Genomic DNA, 19,995 nt, shown 5'->3' with positions numbered 1-19,995 from the left:
ACTGTGTGCCTCTGAGATTGCAGTGCAATTTCTTACATATAGGCCACCAGAACTCCCATCCAAGGACTTGCCCCCCGCCTAACAATTGTATCCAGTGTATGTGTATCTCCAACCCCTTATTTCATGCTGTTTGAAAGCTCATTTTGAAAGACAATTGTCTGTTTCAACTTCTATTTACTATTACAAGTTATTATACTGTAAAAAAGAAAAAAGTTGGGCAGTGGCTGCTGCTGCAAATGATGGAGGTGGATGCTTCAGTAGACCCAGCGTGATGGCCTTCGGAGTGACAGGGAGTGTCTCAGTCGCTCTTTATCCCCTTGATATTCTCAACATCTCTGACCACTGGACCCACATGCTCTCCCAGGAGGGGTGGCCAATGTAGGTGATTGGGATCCTGATTAGGAATCTGGAGGGCAGAAACACCAAGGAGATGAACTCCTTTGAACTGCCATCCCACACTGTGGAAGAGAAGATTATCATTGACAGGAATATTATTACATCAAGGAGAGGCAGTTTAAACAGGTATTCAAGGAACGGGAGTTTCTGGGTCGGTATACCACAGGAGGGCCATCTGATCCCTCTGCCATCCATGTCCCTAATCAGGTGTGTGGGATCATTGAGAGTTCCCTTTTTCTCAAGCTGAACCTTATGACAAAACATACAGATCTTCCAGTCAGCGTTTTTGAATCTGTGATCAATATAATCAATAGAGAGGCCACAAGGCTGTTTGCTGAGCTTACTCATATCCTAGGATCCTAGGCACAGAAGAAGCTGAAAATATTGGTGTAGATCCTGTGGCCAGAATGACAGCGATAGGCAGCAGAGAGAACTCCACTGTTGCTGAACACCTGACAGCACAGAACAGGGCCATCAAGATGCTGCAGAGCCGGGTCAAACTCATCTTGGAGTATGTCAAGGCCTCTGAAACAGGACAGGTCACCTTTAATCAAGAGATGCTGAGAGAAGCTAATGTGCTCTGTCACTGTCTCCTTGAACTCAGCACAGACAAATTCAGAATAGACTTTTATGATCAATGCAACAATGAGCAGATCATGGCCTACCTCATCAGCATCACTAAAACTTGCAACACTATGAACCAGTTTGTGAACAAGTTCAACATTCTCTGTCATCGACAAGGCATTGACAGACAAATGAGAGGGCTCTTCTTCAAGGATCTGAAGGATGATGCACTAAGGTCAAACAACTATTCCAGACAGGAAGGAAGCTATACTCCTTTTTCTATTCCTGAAATCTCAGTTATGAATAAAAGGGAACAGCCCCTGAGCATCTCTTCCAGTGGTTGTGTCCTGTTGTTGTTGTTGTTATTGTTGTTGTTATGTGCAATCAAGTCATTTGCGACTCATAGGGAACCTATGTACAAGAGCCTTAAATGCCATTCTATCCTGTGCCAACCTCGCTGTCTCAAACACATTCATTCCCACCACTCCACTCACAGAATCCATCCATTTCATCGAGGGTCTTCCTCTCCTCTGCCGTCCCTCCACACTCTCAAACATGATATCCCTCTCCAAGGACCAATCCCTCCTTGCAACATGCCTAAAGTATGTCAGATGAAGCTTCAAAATCCTTGACTCCAGAGAACATTCTGGCTTCACCCTCTCCAGGACAAACCTGTTTGTTTTCCTAGCAGTCCATGGTATATTCAATACTCTTCTCCAGCACCACAACTCAAAGGCATCGATTCTCTTTCTATCATCTGTAATCATTGTCCAACTCTCTGATGCGTAGCACATAATTGCAAAGACTATAGCCTGGATCAGGCGCTCCTTAGTCTCCAGCCTGATGTTGTTGAACTTCAGTGCTCTTGAGAGGTCCCTCACAGCTGACTTTCCCAATGCAATTCATCTCTTGATTTCCTGGCTGCTGGTACCAAGAGTGTTGACTGTGGAGCCAAGTAAACTAAAACTGTTAACTATCTGAATCTCTTCACCATCTATACTGATGCTGCCAATTGGCCCAGTGGTGAGAATCTTTGTTTTCTTGATGTTGAGCTTCAATCCATATTAAGACTGCAGTCCTTGACCTTCTGCAGCAAGTGCTTGAGGTCCTCCTCTGTTTCAGCAAGCAGGGTTGTGTCATCTGCATAACCCAGGTTGTTAACTATTCTTCCACCAGTCCTGATGCCACATTCCTCCTCATACAGCCCAGTGTCTCGGATGATCTGTTCTGCATACAAATTGAAAAGGTATGGAGACAAAATACATCCCTGATGGACCCCTTTCTTGATTTTGAAAATGTTCACAGACATGGAGGTTGCAGTCTCTGAGCTCCACTAACTCCAAAAGGGGGAAGGGAATTATTGTATTGAATACATTTTGGGGAAATATCATGTAAGTCTAAAGACTCAACAACAAGTTCAAATATACCTAGCATCATAAGGATGACCCAGGACTAGACAGTGTTTGTGTAATAGCTAACTTTTCTACAATTATAGCCTACTTAGTGGCAATAGTAACAAGAAATAAAACTGTAAGTAGTAAAGTTCGCAAACTCACATAACTCTCTATGTCATTTTTTTCTGTAAATAAAACATGTAAGGTAGGACTGAATAAAAAGGTCTCATTTCAATCAATCTGAATGCGTCTGATACAGGCCATGGCCTTTGCAATCATTTGTTATGCATCAGAGAGTTGGATGATGACTAAGGAGGATAGAAAGAGAATTGATGCCTTTGAGCTGTGGTGCTGCAGAAGAGTATTGAGGGTACCATGGACTGCTAGGGAAACAAACAGATTCAACCTGGAAAGGCTTAAACTAGGCGGCTCCTTGGAGGCAAGAATTCTGAGGCTCTGCCTAACATACTTTGGACATGTTGTAAGGAGAGACCGGTCCTTGGAGAGGAACATCATGCTTGGGAGGGTGAAGGGACAGCGCAGGAGAGGAGGGCCTTTATGAGATGGATTGATTCAGTGACTGGGGTAATCAGGATGGGATTGTCAGAGACAATGTGATTGGCACAGGACAGAGCAGAGTTTAGGGCTGTTGTATGTAGGGTCGCTATGAGTCGCAAGCGACTAGATGGCACGTAACAACAACAACAACAACAACATGCTAAACATCAAGAAGACAAAGATCTTCACCACAGGCGAACAATCAGTATTATAATACATGAAGAAAAGATTGATGTGGTCACAAATTTCATCTTCCTAGAATCAACAATCAACATCCTTGATATCAACAATCAGGAAATCAGGAGACATATTGTATTGGGCAAGTCAGCTTTCAGGAACCTCTCTAAAATACTGAAGAGCAATGATGTCAGTCTGAAGATTAAAGTACACTTGATTCAGGCCATGGTCTTCTCAATTACCTGTTATACATCACAGAACCAGACAACGAATAATGATGACAGGAAATAATTGATGCCTTTGAGTTGTGATGTTGAAGAAGAGCACTGAGTATCCCATGGATTGCTGAGAGAACAGATAAACCCAAAAAGGGATGTGGCCAGGTTATTCCTTGGAGGCAAAGATGGCAAAGCTTCATCTTTTTTATTTTGGTCACGTAGCTGTGTGAGGCTTATTCCTTGGAAAGGGACATCATGCTTGGAAATACCAAGACACAGTTAAAGGAAAGTAAGACCCTCAAAGAGGATTGCCACTGTGATTTTAGCCACTGGCTCTAGTCGTCTCAGAGATGGTGAGGATGCTATAGGTTAGCACAAGTTTCAGATTGGTTGCTCATAAGTTTACTATGAGTTGTACTCAATTCAATGACACTAACAACAATAAAAACAACAGGTTGTTTAATAAATTTATAAGATGAAAGATTTATATGATCTGAAGCAATGATGTCAATTTGAGGACTAAAGTGAGTATGATTCAGGCTGTGGTCTTTTCAATAGGTTCCTATACATCTGAGAGCTGAACAGAGAATATAAATGACAGAAGTATTGATGTCTTTGAGTTGTGGTGTTAGAAAAAGGTACTGAATATCCAATGAATTGCTCAAAGAACAAACAGATACATCTTGGAAAATATACAGGCAGAGTGCTTCTTGGAGATCAAGATGCCAAAGCTTCATCTTACATGCTTTGGACATGTTGTTAGACTATTCCTTGGAAAGGGATATTATGCTTAGAAAGACAGAGGATCAGCGAAAGGAAGACCATCAGTCAACCAGATAGATTGACACAGTGGCTACTGCAAGGGCCTTACGTATCTCTGAAATAATGAGGATGGAACAAGATAAGACTGCATTCAGATCTGTTGTTCATAGAGTTGCTATGAGTCATACTCGACTCAAATGCAACTAACAACAAGCTATTTGTTAGTGACCCTTTGCAACATCTGACATAATCGTATACACTGGACCCATTTACCAAAATGTCTATTGGGTGTTAATGTTTTTACATACATATATTTTACAACTTTCTAATGCATTATCATGACAATCAGACGGCAGAATTTGTATTCTTTAAATATATGCTATGTTCATGTTTGCATGAATTACTTCCTACTTATTTATTCTTGTATTTACTTAGGCCATGTGACAGAGTTGATTTGCTGTATTTTTCTTGTCACTAAATTAAAGCTGCCTAGCTGAAAAAGAATCAACTAGAACAGCTACATCTAATGAATAGCTAATGCTGTTTACCATGCAATTATCTTGCCTGAAATAACGGGATTATGTACTGCTATTGATAGGATAATTTATCGGATATTATCCCTCTTTTTAAAGTTTTCATCTTAAATCATGCAAAATATGTTTTGACAGCATCTTTTAGTATCTAATTAACTTACAAAGAATTTTTGAAGAGTCTTTTCGCATATGTCACTAGTCTATATTTTCTTTAATTGCTACTTCCAGTAAATGATGGAAATGCTATCTTTTGATTTTTGTGACAATTACTAGTATAAAGAAACTTCATATTCTTGTGATGGTGAATAATCATACTATGAACATTGGTGTACAAATCTCATTTTGTGCCTCAGTTCTTATATTCTCAGGGTATATTCCAAGTAGTGGAATAGTTGGGTCATATGGAATTTCTATGTTCAACTTTTTGAGGAAGTGACAAACTGCCCTCCAGAATGATTGCATTTTACAATCCCACCAATAATGTACAAAAGTTCTTTTCTCACCATATCCTCTCCAACGTCTACTACTTGTTGCCCTGTTAAACTTTGCCATGCTTACTGGAGTGAGATGGTACCTCATTGTGGTTTTGGTTTGCATCTCTCTTATTGCCAGTGATTTGGAGCATTTCTTCATGTGTCTGTTTGTCATTTGAATATCTGCCTCTTTGAAAATTCTTTCCATGTGTTTTGCCCATTTTGTAATTGGGTTATCAGTCTTTTTCTTGTGGAGGCCCAGGAGTATTCTGTAAACTTTTGTTATAAGACTCTTGTCTGAGATGATATTTTAAAAAAATGTTTGTTCCCAGTCTGTAGATTTTTCTTTTCACCCTTTTGGGAAAAGTTTTTGATGTGCACAGAGATTTAATCTTTAGAAGGTCCCATGCATCAGTGGAAATAGCCCAAATGTCCAACCACAAATGAATAGATTGAGAAATTATGGTACATTCATACAATGGAATACTATACAGCACGCATGAGTAATAACTTTCTATATTATTTCCTAACTTGGGAGGGACTGGAGAGCATTATGCTAAGTGAACTAACTCAGTCACATAAGGATGGATATTGTATAAAGCTGTTATTGTAGAATGAGCATAAGGATCCAGGAGGGGTGGGAGAGGCTACAGGAAGAGGGATGTGGATGTGCAGGAAGAAGGGAGTATTAATCATTGGGTTGGGGGAGCTCTGGTGGCCTAGTGGCAAGAAGCTGTACTGCAATCCCAAAGGTACATGGTTTTGAATCCACCAGATGCTCTGCCAGAGAAGGAGGGACCATTTCCTCCTGTACCAGTCAGATCTGATTTGATGGTACATGCACAAAAAAATAACAAAATAAAAAATCATTGGGTTGTACAATTTGATGGATGAGGGGTGAGGGAAATTGAAAGAACTTGTTCAAATTTGTATTTGAATTTTGTAAATACACTAGTAAAGAAAAAAAGAATTAATTAGAAAACAATAAAAGATTTTACTATAAAAAAAGACATTTCAGATGTATCTTTGAATGAGGCTGTAGTCTTTGAATGGCACAAATGGTTAAGAGTCCAATTATAAACCAAAAGTTTGGTGACTTGTACTCACCCAGAGAAACTTCAAAGAAAACTCTGGTGGTGTACTTTTGAAAGTTTGCTAGAACCCTATGCAGTAGAGTTCTACTTTGAAATATATAGAACTCCCATGAGTAAGAATCAACTCAAAGGTGAACTTTGTCTTTGTTGTTGTTTTGAATTTCTTCCCTCACTGAAGGAACCCTGCCTGTTGCAGTGCCCATCCTGACCTCAAGACCTTCCCAAGCCTGAGTTTGCCTCACTCCGAGAGGCCTTGCATACCTTAGGATATTTATACATTCACTTGTCCTTAGAGTTTGTTCCTAGGAGTACAACACTTGTCAGTTTATTGTATTGAAGGCCTGCTTTGCATATTGCTTTACTATAGATAACTATTTAACTTATTTGACAGTTTTTGTATTGACAGGGAGTGTTTTGCATGTTGCTGTATTATAGTTTAGACAGGTATATGTGTACTTGTTTATTTTTTGCTCTTATGTGTGCAGTGCTTGTCTGTCAGTTCTATTCCAAAGAAGAGCTCCCAGATTAAGATAGACTAGGAAGGAAGATTGATTTTCTGCTTCTGAAACAACAGACCTCCCAAAAATGTATGAATAATAAAGGAACATTGTTAGATATACCATTGCAATTGGAGCTCTTGGAAGACAATAAACTATTAGGAAGGACAACTCAAAAATGAATTAATAATTGAGACATGAAATACAGAAAGTATGAATCTAGAAAAATTGAATTTTGTAAAAATGATATGGAACACATAAAGACTGACATTCCACCTGAGATGAGGCTGACTTCTGTCACATTGAATCAGACATTCTTATTATCCACTATGCTGGAAATAAAAAAGTGAGCAAAATTGGGCTTCGTTCATAAAAGGAAAAGATCATTTCAAGTTCCATCCTGGAGTATGATGCTGTGAGAGATAAAACACTATTCATATACATACAAGGAAATATCACTTATTTAAATATATACACCAATAACTAAAGACAAAAAAATTGAGAATTTCTACTATTTTTTATAGTTGTAAATTTTTTATAGTTGTAAATTGATCAAACATGCAATCAAGATTTATTAGAAATAATTAATAACTGGAGTACAAAAGTTGGGAATAGGGAAGAAAGAGTAGCAGTTGGAAATTTTGGACATGGTGACAGAAGTAAGTCTGGAGACTGAAAGATTGAATTCTGTACAATCAAGAATTTTTTTCATTGCAAATACCTTCTATTAAAAAAATAGTAACTAAACAAAATGACTAGTACATCCACAAAGAACTGTCAGAACTTTAAACTGAATTTAGAAGAGGTCATGGAACCAAGGATATTATATTGATGTCAGTAGAAAGCACAGCATACTAGAAGGATGTCCATCTGTGGTTTATTGACTATGCAAAAGCTTTGACTTTGTGGATCAAAACAAATTATGGCTAACACGGAAAAGAATTGGAATCCCAGAACACTTAACTCTGATCATGTGAAACCTATCACGAGACCAAGGAGCTCTTGTCCAAATAAAGCAAGGGAATACTGAACTGTTTAAAACTGGGCGGGGGGAGAAAGAGCACATCTGGGCTTGTCCTTTCTCAGTATATATTCAATCTATATGCTGAACTAATTGTTTGAGAAGCTGGAGTTTATGAAGAAGAATGTGGCATCAGGATTAGAAGAAGACTCAACAACAACCTTCATTATGCAGATGACACAACCTTGTTCACTGAAAGTGAGGACTTGAAGTGCTTGTTGTCGGATATCAAGGACTACATCCTTCAAAATGGATTATATCTCTGCTTCAAGAAGACATGAATTCTCACCACTGGGCTAATAGGCAACATAATAGGGCTGAGAAAGGATTGAAGTTGTAAATTATTTCAACTTACTTGGATCCACAACGAAAACCCTTTGTACCAGCAGACAAGTGTTCTACTGGGAAAATCTGCTGTCAGGGATCTCTCCACAGTACTGAAGAGTAATCGTGTCAATCTGAAGAGTGAGGTGGACCTGCTTCAGGCCATGAGCTTCTCTACTGTTTTCTTTGAATCTGAAAGTCAGACAATGACTTAGGAATACAGAAGAGAAATAGAAGTTTTTAAGTTCTGATGTTAGAGATGAATAGAGATAGCTCATGGACTGCCAAGAGAACAAGCAGGTCTGGCCTGGAGAAAGTGAAAAAAAACCTGGGTACTCCTTGGAGGCATGGATGGTGAAACTTCATCTCATATAATTTGCATATATTTTTTTAAGGAACAAATCCTTGGAAAATGACACCACGATTGGAAAGTTAGAAGGTCAACTCAAGAGAAGGAGACCCTCAATAAGACAGATTGTCACAGCATCTTTAACCCTGGACTTCAGTGTGCTGGAGATGGGGAGGAAGGTACAAGAGGGCAAGGTTCTACTATTCATAGATAAGGTACGAGCTGCATTTGACTTGAGAACACATAACAACAGCAACATGGTTGATCCAATCCTTAGATCTTCAGAAGATTCAATTAAAACATGCATTATTAATAATAAAAAATAATAAGGGCATTTCATGTGAGTGCTTATTAGAGACAGAACACATCACATTTACTAATTATCATTTAATTACTTGGTGATGAACCAGCTATGAGAAGAACTGATCTAATCTATTTAAAAGCTGTCATTAAGACAACAGGGTAGAACTAATAATCTGGTAACAGTTTTTGATACTTGAAGCTGTTAGCCTTTAAAGGAATATTGAGTCACTTAGCACTAATCCATCTTCATTGGAGATAAACAGCAAATCATTTATTCTAGTTCCCAGTGTATGCTCTCGATATTAATATTTTGGTGCTATTTTAGATCAGAATTATAATATTACATTATAGGATTTTCAATTCGTTTTTAAAGACTTTGCAAAGTGTGAGTTCTCTTTCTTTTCCTCTGTAATGTTATTCATTTCTCTTACATGGAAAATAATAGACATTGAAACTAGGCCTAGGATACAGAGTCTTGTTCAACGTGATGCAGACTTGCTTATCCAGCAAACTCTTGCTCATCTCCTTTGCTTCTGGCAGTTAAGTTTTGTTAATGCCTTTAGCAATTTAAAATTTTTTTTATACTATTCTTAGTTTGTATGCAGGCAGAGTATAATAGAAGAAGATGGAACACATTAACAAACCATACACGTTCACGAGAATTATTTGTTGTGTATCTTATACAAATAATAGCTAATATTTCCAATAGTAACCCCTCATAAACAAGCTGAAAGCTTTAATTTGTTTGAGCCTTCAAGGAGTCAAAACATTTCCTTTTTATTTAAAATAAGAAATTAACCACCTAATGTAGTTTTTTTTTTTTTTCAAATCCAGGGAAAGATTTTTCTTATTTCTTCTAAAACTATAACCAATGCTTTTTATCTGTATTAGAAAAAAAGAATAAAAATATACCATATTTAAGCCTAAAATAGGGATTCAAAATTTTAAATAATTACAAATTCCCCTGGTACACATATGCTTGGTAAATCTTGCAAGATATTTTCATTATTTATTTTTCAATTACTCTAGTCTATTTATTTCCATAATCTTTTGTGTCATAATCTCCTCTTTTTTTGCAAAAGTCTGTTGTGACTTCAATTTTCCTTCACAGTTGATAGGCATTCTTCTCAAGAAGAGAAATGATTTGGGAGATGATGTGAAATAAGATTCCCCTGCTGCTTTCAATCCAGAAGATGCTATGGGGTGGAACTTGCCTGGGGGTCCCTGCTGATTTGTAGTGTTCCCTCAGCATTGACAAAATGCTGTTTTTAACTGACGGCTTTCCCTGTTTATTTCCCCCCATGTAGAAAATGAAATTGTTGTCTCTGGGCGAGACTTTTAATAAAGTAAGACAGATAAATCAAGATTAAATGATTTATTCATTCAAGCATTCATTCATTCGATCTTATGGTTACACATATTTACAGGTATAAATAAATTTGTCATACATGCTCCCTCCTAAGACTTATGTTAAAATTACTTTTCTTGCATAAAATAGTTTGATGTGACTGGTCGCTTGTATGTTGTACTTAAAATGTAGTTTTAACTGATGTGATTGGAATTATTATTTGTATTCAAGTTGACTATGACTCAGTGACTCTATGAACAAAGGAACTGAACTCTGCACTATTCTGTGTCATCTTCATCATTTCTGATATGCTTGAGTCCATTACTGCAGTAATTGTGTCATTCTATGTCACTCCCAAACAGGTGGATTGTCATGGTGACTGCCACAGTGGGCTCTTGTGTGTCAGGATAGAGCAGGGATCAGTTTTTTTTTTTTTTTATTTTATTATTTGTGTGTGTGTGTACCATCAAATCAGATCTGACTGGTACAGGAGGAGACTGTTCCTCCTTCTCCAGCAGAGCATCAGGTGGATTTGAACTGTGCACCTCAGGGATTGCCAGATTTTTTGTTCACAGGGTGGCTATGAGTCATCTACAACTTGACAGCACTTAACACCAACAACAAAGTATATGAGACAAAACTGAGAGTTGTTGTTGTTGATTGTCATCAAGTTGAGCATGACTCAATGACCCTATGAACAAAAGACCTGAGGCCTTTCTATAACTACCAGTATTTATTATTAAAGTTCATAAAACTTTAAGCTGAAAGTACTCTATATTAAAATTGAAGTGTAGGTGAATACACCGTGTGTGTATACATGCGTGTGTGTGATATGCTTAGATTTGGGTGTTAGCAAAGAACAGTCCATACACCATGGATTACCAAAAGAAAAGGAAAAAAACCCTGTATAAAATTAATTACACCAAAATGTGGTGTAATTATGGCAATCTCTCATATATTTTGGATATATTATTCGAAGGGATCCTGTTGTGCAAAATAGAAGATCGGCAAATAAGGGGAAGATCTTCAAGAAAGTAGACTGACACAGTACTGCAACAGTGGACTTAAGCAAAGAAATGATTATGAGCATAGCACAGAAGCAGGTATCATTCTATTGTACATAGATAGGGTCACTATAGGTAGGAACCAACTCAACAGTACTTAACAGAAATAACAATAAGCAACATTAACTCTCACTCTCTCTTTATATATATATATATATCAGAAACTACTCGACGGCACATAACAACAACAACAACATATATAAAGAGAGAAGAGAGAATGGTAAGAGAATAAGAAAAGGAGTGTGGTGAGTCAGGGATGAATCCTGTATCCATACATTTTCAGTCTATATGCAGAACAGTTCATTGGGGAGGCTGGGCTTTATGAGGAGGAATGCAGCATCGGGATTGGAGGAAAACTTGTCAACAATCTGTGTTATGCAGATAACACAACCCTGCTTGCTGAAACTGAGGAGGACCTGAAGCGCTTGTGGTAGAAAATCAAGGACTGTAATCTTCAATATAGATTGAAGTACAACATCAAGAAGACAAAGATTCTCATTCTCGCCACTCGGCCAACTGGCAGCACCATGCTAGATGGAAAAGAAATTGAAGTTGTTAACAATTTCAATTTGCTCATCTCCACAATCAACACTCTTGGCACCAGCCATCAGGAAGTCAGAAGACAAATTGCACTGGGAAAATCATGGCCCTCTCCAGAGTACTGAGAAGCAACAATATCTGTCTTCAGACTAATGTATGCCTGATTCATACCTTGGTCTTGGCAATCATTTGCTATGCATCAGAGAGCTAGACAATGACTAAAGATGACAGAGAAAGAATTAATGCCTTTAAGTTGTGGTGCTGGAGAAGAGTCTTAAACATACTATGGGCCACCAAGAAAATAAATAGGTCTGTCTTGGAAAGGATAAAATAAATTTTATCCTTGGAGGGTAGGATTTTGAAGGTTCATCTCCCATACTTTGACCCAGGATGGACCCCAGGAGGGACTGGCAATTTGAGAAGGACATCATGCTTGGAAAGGTGGAGGGACAGTGAAGGAGAGAAAGACCTCAGATGAGATGGATTGATGCAGTGACTGGGGCAATGGGGATAGGTATGTCAGAGTCAGTGAGACTGTCTCAGGAAAAGGCAGGCTTCATAGCTGTTGTACATAGTGTCTCTATTAGTTTTAGGTGACTCAACGACATATAACAACGGCATATACATATACAGAACATTATCAAAATCATGATGTAAACATAAATTTTGCAAGTCTTATTTTCATTTTTTTTCAAATATCTGGGAAATATATAACCTGCAGAGTATCTCTAGGCTTTTAAATTGGTAACATAACATGAAAAACTTTATTATACCTACCAGCATATACATGTTTTACAGTGTTGAGACATTTCTTTTAAATTTCAAATCATTTCACTGAGTATTAGTAAAGGGAAGACATCCCCCCCCCCCCGCCCCCATTATCACTTTGCCTGAGTTCTAATTCTTTGGCTAGCTAAGGAGATAAGAGAGAGTTTGATAAATACCTTTATATTGACTCCAGCTCAGGGCAACCTTTATGTAAAACAGAACAAAATGTTACCAGTCCTACATCATCCTATTTGCAGGTTTGAGTCTGTCATTGCAACTAACTATGTCAATCTCTCTCACAAGGTGTATCCTTCACCTTCCGTGACCCTCCACTTCACCAAACATGTTGTCTTCCCCACCCCCTATCCTCAGGCATTAATCTCATCTAATAAGTCTGGCAACAGAGTGTAATATACTGGATTATTTAAAGAAAGCTCCTCTGTTCAAATCCACCAGTCACTCCTCATGAGAAAGATGGGCACTCTCTTTTTGAAAGATTTACAACCTTGAAAACCCCATAGGCTCTAATTTGAAAGCAGTGTGCTAGACTTTTCTTTGTATTTTTATTTTTACTGACATAGTCAAAATAAACAAGACAATGTTCCGCTATTATTAAAAAAATTTCATTGGCTACACTTTAGATTTCTAGAACGTTTCTCCTAGTATGAATTAGCCTGAATATTCCACTGGAACTTGTCTACCACTGTAGCCCTGCAGCACTGTGAAACACTGAAGGCATAACTTCCAGCATCACAGAAGCATGCAAGGCATCATGGCACAAAACCTTACAGCTGAATGATGATTTGACTCCATTTATCATTAAAGTTCCCAGGATCTTTTGAAAACTATCCAATACTTTAATTAAGATTTAATTATTAATGCTAGTGTATTTTTGCCTTGCAGAATTGCATTTTAAAAGGGTTTCCTAATGAAAAATCATAAATTTCATGGTACTTTTTGAGGGACTGTATTTTAGAGAACGGCTGACCTTCAAAATAAGCTCTAGGAAACTGCTGCTGTCATCCATATCAAGACTAGCCCTGAGACTAATGTAAGCGAAGCTTTGCATAAAAGCAAATGATCCCATAAAGTGATGATTGAATGCATGCTAGCTCTGCTTTCCAATGAGAAACTGAATGCAGTTCTGCTTGGCCTTGATTGTGGCTGCTTCTCTACTTCAGAGACAACATGATGTAATGAAATGATCATAAGCCTGAAAGTTATTGGCTCAGCTACAGATAAATAAACAAACTAATAATACTCTCTAAATCTCAATTTCCTTACACCTTTCACATACAGAGATCAGCAACTACAGACCACAGGCCACGTTTGGTACACCACCTGCTATGGTAAATAAAGTTTTGCTGAAACACAGCTACACATTTCTTTAAAAAAAAATAAATTCTTTAATTGCCATTTTAACAAAAGTTTACAGAAAAGTTAGATTTTCATTCATTCATTGTTGAACATTTTACCCCTTCTCCCTCCCAAGATGACTTTTCCCCCACTAGTTTATTTACAAAACTCTAATACAAATTAAAACAAATTGTACAATCCAGTGATTAATCCCCTCTTCCCCGTGCATCCACATGCCTCTTCTTCTAGCCTCTCCCACCCATCCTGGCTCCTTACACTCCTACAATAATGGTCTTATACAATATTTATCCTTGTGGGACTGAGTTAGTTCACTCAGCACAAGGCTCTCCAGCCCCTCCCAAGTTAGGTAATAATTTACAAAATTATTACTCCTGCGTGCTGCATAGTATTCCATTCTGTGAATGTACCATAATTTCTCAATCCATTCGTTTGTGGTTGGACATTTGGACTGTTTCCATGTTCTTGCAATAGTGAATAATGTTGCTACATTGAATAATGCTGAACATTAATGTACAAACCTCAGTTTGTGCCTCAGTTCTCATGTTTTCAGGGTATATCAAGTAGTGGAATAGCTGGGTCATATGGAATTTCTATGTTCACCTTTTTGAGGAAGCACAAACTGCCCTCCAGAATGGTCGCACCATTTTACAATCCCACCAACAATGCATAAGAGGTCCTTTCTCGCCACATACCTCTAACAACTATTGCTTGCTACCCTGTTAAACTTTGCCACTCTTACTGGAGTGAGATGGTACCTCATTGAAGTTTTGATTTGCATCTCTCTTATTGCCAGTGATTTGTAGCATTTCTTCATGTGTCTGTTTGCCATTTGAATATCTTCCTTTGTGAAAAGTCTTTCCACGTGTTTTGCCCATTTTGTAATTGGGTGATCAGTCTTTTTCTTGTGGAGGTCCAGGAGTATTCTGTAAACTTTTGTTATAAGACTTTTGTCTGAGATGATATTGCCAAATGTGTGTTCCTGGTCTATAGGTCTTTTCACCCTGTTGGAAAAAGGTTTTGATATGCACAGAAATTTAATCTTTAGAAGGCCCCAAGCATCAAATTTATCCTCTTTAGATTGTACATTTCTGGTTGTAGTTGGCAGGGTTTTTTAATACTTTGAAATAGTGCTTCTAAGCTTGATCTCAGTTTGTCTCTTACGAACGTTATGGTTTTGGGCTTTACTCCCAGGTCTCTGATCCACCTTGAGGTGATTTTTTGTATGTTGTGAGATGTGGATCCTGTTTCAGCTTTCTGCAGGTGGCAGTCCAGTTTTTCCAGCACCATTTGTTGAAGAGGTCATAATTTCCCCGTTTGATAGCTTTGATTTCCTTGTTGAAAATCAGTTGACCATAGATATCTGGGCCTATTTCTGGGTTCTCAGTTCTGTTCCATTGGTTGATGTCATTGTCACAGTACCATGCTATTATGTGTACTTTGTCTGCTTTTACTCTACAATAACAGAATTGAATAGATTTAATAAAGACCATGTTGTCCTCAAAGCCTAAAATACTTATTATTTAGTCATTTACAGAGAAAATTGGTCAAGTTGTTTCTAAAGTTGCCAAATTGTTGATGACGGTCCAGCTTCCTACATATTGTAATTTTATATTTACTTTTTGACTCTTATCTCTATAACTTCTTTGTTTGATTTGCTTTTTATCTTGTTTATTGTGATTTGAGTGGAAGTTTACAAAAATTTATTTTCCATTCAACTCTGAATTTGCTTTTTGTTTTATAACATTAATTACAATTATCTCCGTGTAACCACACACTTCTTACTTCTTTCTTGTGATTAAGTATTCTCTTAATCCTTTTCTTTTAATCCTTCTTATCTTCTGAGTTTTATCTTTGGGCAATTCTGTCCTTTTGATTTCATACAGTTGATTATTCTAAGGGGTCAGTGACTTCTGGGTGTTGATAATCACTTCTTGTTGTTCTGTTTTGTCCCATAGGAAGAGAATGTGTATCTTTCTTAGACAGAATTGCTTGTGGATTTAAAGCTGAGTTGGCAGCACAGCTCCTTACCATTGGGCCAACTTATGTGGCCCTTTTTCTGTTTGCCTGAAACTTGAGTCACTGGGTGATTTTTGTTCTAAGCAGTCAAGAGGAATGTGTTGTTTGTTGTTTATCGTCAAGTCAGAATCAAGCCATAGCTGACTCTCCAGTGGGTTTTCAGTAGTTGCATGGGAGGAGATTGCCCATCCATCTCCCACCGAGCAGCTGGTGACTTCAAATATCATGCCTTCGGGATTGCAGTGTAGCTTCTTGCCATGAGGCAACCAGAGCTAAGGACCATAATATTGGGAGTTGTACCAGTCTCCATCAGACTAGTAAATCTAGTGATTTTTATGTGTGTGTTTGTGGTTTTTTGGTTTTTGTTTTTTTTTCTTTAATTCCCCTTTCTTTGCCCTGGATAGGGAGAGACTAATGGTTTTATCTTAGGCAACTATTAAAAAGTGTTTGGACTCCAATCACTACCCACAAAAGTAGGATATGGAACATTGTCTTTGTGGGCTATGTCATGCCGGTTGGCATTGATGTTCCCCAAGGCCCTTGAGGCTTGGCCTAGGGTTGAAGGCAGGCAGTGGCTTAAAGCCTTGAAGGGAGAGAGAAGGAGAAGGCAGCCAGGTTGTTCCTGGATGACTCCATCCAGCATCTCTGTAGCTTCTTGCTGCCTGAGCGTGGTGGTCTGCTTGCCCCTGGTTCAGATTGTTTTTCTGTCAAGCATTCTTCTAGGTGGTATAACACTGCTCTGTGCTGTACAGAGTTAACTCTTCATTGCTATGATGCTAAACACTGTGACAGTGATGTGCCCAATATGACAATGGTTACTCATGGTGGAGAGTATCTGGTGAAGCTTTCCAAATAAAACAAGCTTGGAAGCAGAAGTGGCATCCACTTCCGAAATAGCTTGCCTCCAGAAACTCTAAGAACAGTGTTCAGGCCTTTTGTTCATAGGGTCGCTATGAGTCGTCTATGACTCCACGACACCTAACAACAACAACAACAAACAACAAACCTGTTAATAGGGCACCCTGGGGATCTAGTGCCACCAACCCAAAGACCAGTGTTTTGAATCTATCAACTTTTCACCGGGACAAAGATAAGTAATCTCTTCTGTGACATTTACAGCCCCTGAAAACTCACTGGAAGGTCACTTATAAATCACTTTCCCTTGATAGCACATAAGAGCAACAAGAATAGCAAACCTATATTTCGTCATGGGTGCAGTCCCTGTCATCTGTTCAGACCTTATCATATTTCTTTTTTTCTTTTAAAAAAAAAGCTTTTTCGGAGGACGTCTGCTCCAGAGGCAGAGAGTGCATAGGAGTGAGCAAGAGACGGCGCGTCAGCTACCTGGCGCAGACAACAGGTGGAAATGAGTTCTCAGCAGTTTCCTCGTTTAGGAACTCCATCTACTGGGTTGGGCCAACAACCTCCCTCACAGATTTCAAACAGCGGTTCTACAGAAAATCTGCTGTTGATGTCACAAGGATGCTAAGACCATTACCTGGAATCTCCCTGATCATGTTGTCCAAGGCAGTACTTTATTCTGCAGCCACAGTGGCTCCCTATCTTTCACAAAGGACAGTCAAGTCTTGCACCTCTTCCACCTGTTCCTGAATTTGGAGGAAAAGTTCACTTTGGGCTGATTCCTGAGGAATTTCCAGTTTCTTTATCCTAAAACTCATGCCACAGGTTCCTACATGGGCATATCTTGTATTTTCTTTCTTGTTTTTTTATCTTGTATTTTCTATACAAAGAAATAGATGTGATTATACAAGAAAAAAAAAAGCTTTTTCATTATACTAGTTTATTTACAAAATTAAAATACATTGTTTTCCAGAACAGATTCCTCACCCCTCTACTCATCAAACTATACAACTCCATAATTAATCCCCCCTCCCCTGCACATTCTCATCCCTCTGCTTCCACCCTCCCCAACCCTTGGATCCTTATACTCATTCTACAATAATAGTTTTAAACAATATATGTCCTTATGGGACTGACTTAATTCACTCAGCATAATGTTCTCCAGTCCCTCCCAAGTTAGCTGTCATTGCTCCTGCATGCTGTGTAGAATTCCACTGTGTGAATGTACCATAATTTCTCAATCCATTCGTTTGTGGTTGGACATCTGGGCTGTTTCCATGTTCTTGTGATGGTAAATAATGTTATTACTATGAACATTGGTATACAAGTCTCCAGTTGTGCCTCAATTCTCATTTTCTCAGAGCAGCAGTGACATCCACTTCCCAAGCAACATGCCTCTGGAAACTCTATGAACATTGATAAATGACAATAGTTATAGAAAGGCTTCAGGCCTTTTGTTTATAGAGTTGCTATGAGTCATGTTCGACTCTATGGCAGTCAACAACAACACAACATATTTCAAGTAGTGGATATATTTCTTAATATTATCTCTCCATTCCCCCTCTAGTTAAAGCATTTGATGATCCTCAATATACCATCCTTAAGAGATCTAGTCTTCAATCTTATACTCACTTTAATCTCCTTTAACCTTTTACTAGAATAATCCCTAATGAGTTAGCATGCACCATTCTTCTCTCACAATTCTTAACTTAATGCATTATAATAAATAACCGTGGATTTTTCCCCCATTTTTCTTATTTGTACATAATCCTAGTACTTCATCAGCAACCAGAACACAAAGAACACTGCGTAAATATTTGTGGAACAAGTAGAAGTGATTTTTATTTAAAGAGGACTTGATTAAATTCCTCTCATTATATTGTGAGTTTTCAGTGTCAACCACTAGAAGGCTGGTTAAAAAGCCCCTAATGAGCTCAAAATCCAAACCTACTGGAATTAAGGAGAAGTTTTAGATTCTTTCTCACTAGTTGATTAGATAAATACAACAATTATGTGCACACAACTCATATTAAAGTTAAATGTTCTAAAACCAAATGAGAAGAAAAAGATACTATCATGGAGTGGGCAGGAGATATCACAATATAATAAAATAGTATGTATTCTGGATAATAAAGCAAAATAAATACTAATTAAAATAATTTAAACCTCAATCTTTCCATTTAATCAAGGAAATCAGACTATCAAGCAAGCAGGAATGATATAATTCTATTTTCATCCTCTTTATGCCATGCTTATATGACCACAGGTTTATATACCTCTGTTCTGAAAAAGTCCCTACTGCCTTAAAGCATAACTCCAAAAAGAATGTATGCATCTTGTGATTCACAAGGCAATTTTTAGCTGAATCCCTCCAGAATCATTGTCAAATGGATAAAAGTCCTCTGGCAATTGTGAATGGGCTAAATCTAAAAGCAAGCCTAAGATGTGATTCACGATTGGAACTGGCACTTGAAATAAAGTTGCCTTTCTTTTTCTTTTATTTCTTTTCTGTGCAAATTCTCAGAGACTGTATTACGAGTGATGTCTGTCTCAGAACTATCAGCCAACTCGTTATGACAGCCTGCACTGCTGAGTTTGTTTGCAAATAAAATAGAAGAAGAAAAACAGAGACATAATTATGAAAGACACTGGAATGCGGAAAGAGATTAAACCTTATTAAAATATCATTCCTAGGCATTAGCAGTAGTTCCATAATTAATAATATAACAGTTGACTGCACTAAGCACCATAACAGAAATTAAATTTTCATTTATGAACAGGAATAATGAGGTAACATAAAAGGATTGGCTTGGGTTTTTCTGCTCCTGAAGATTAATAATTGCCTAAGGTCTGTATTCAGAATTAAGAAACACATTCAGTTATAGAGAAAAATAATCCAGTGGATATGCAAACATTCTTTAACCCTAGAAAGCAATCATGTCATGAAATGGATCCAATTTCCATTTCAGCATCACTTGAGTCAGAATATTTCTACTACTGCCTATCTCATTATGAGTGGGATAGAAAAATAACTGTCCTTTTCAGGGTAGTAAAAATATGCAATAAAACTTGGCAAAACTATGCAGGTTGCTTTTATAAAAGAAGCCCTTGGCAACATGAATATTTAGAACAGTGTTCTCACGGCATTTGATCAGAGAGTTAACATCTATGAGGAGATTTAGTATACTTGAAAAAGATGACAGCAGAGAATAAACAAGACGTATTTTTTTAACAAACTGTTTGGAGACTGTTCTAGTTTTTAGCCTAGATTTGTTTCTCAGTATATATAAGATTTATTTTATAGTATTCAAATTCTGTATTAAAAAACCTAGATTTATCAGCTTACTATTTACACCAC

General features: G+C 37.8%; 1 pseudogene; it reads left to right on the top strand.

The window, feature by feature from the left end:
* The first annotated feature begins 268 nt into the window (after positions 1-268).
* LOC102844139 overlaps positions 269-19,995 on the top strand; it is a 54,219-nt pseudogene continuing 34,492 nt past the window's right edge.

This window comes from Elephantulus edwardii, unplaced genomic scaffold (genome assembly GCF_000299155.1).
Source record: "Elephantulus edwardii isolate Elephantulus edwardi_28Jun2011 unplaced genomic scaffold, EleEdw1.0 scaffold00180, whole genome shotgun sequence".
In the NCBI taxonomy this organism is placed as follows: Eukaryota; Metazoa; Chordata; class Mammalia; order Macroscelidea; family Macroscelididae; genus Elephantulus; species Elephantulus edwardii.
The sequence above is the reverse complement of the archived record's forward strand: the minus strand, read 5'-3'. Positions and strand labels throughout refer to the sequence as shown.